Source organism: Gadus morhua, chromosome 3, assembly GCF_902167405.1.
Source record: "Gadus morhua chromosome 3, gadMor3.0, whole genome shotgun sequence".
In the NCBI taxonomy this organism is placed as follows: Eukaryota; Metazoa; Chordata; class Actinopteri; order Gadiformes; family Gadidae; genus Gadus; species Gadus morhua.
The window spans coordinates 9,704,078-9,704,485 of NC_044050.1; positions in this window are offsets into that span (position 1 = coordinate 9,704,078).

Below are 408 nucleotides of genomic sequence, written 5' to 3' on the forward strand. Positions count from 1 at the left end.
CAAACGTTGTCCCGAGTGTTTAACGCTCTGCACAGCCACCCCAGACTGTCAGCAGGGAATACGTCGAAATGCATGTATGTCATTATTTGACACTTTAGTATGGTTAAACATGACTATCAATCATTATAACAACGTTTATGGGTCATAAAAGTCGAAAAAGCATAATGGGTCCCCTTTAATGAAATTGCACAAATGTTCCTTCATCTTCCATCCCCTCAATGAGTCCTTTATAACTTTAAAACACATTCATAGCAGGTACACTATGCTTTTCTAATACCCATTGTGTCATGGTCTGTCGTGTTTTGGTGTGTTTCCCTCCTGTGTTGATTACTGCTCCCTCCCCTAATGTGTCTCAGCTGTTCCTCGTTGCGTGTCTTGTGTTTGTTACTTAAGCCCTTGTCTTTCCTT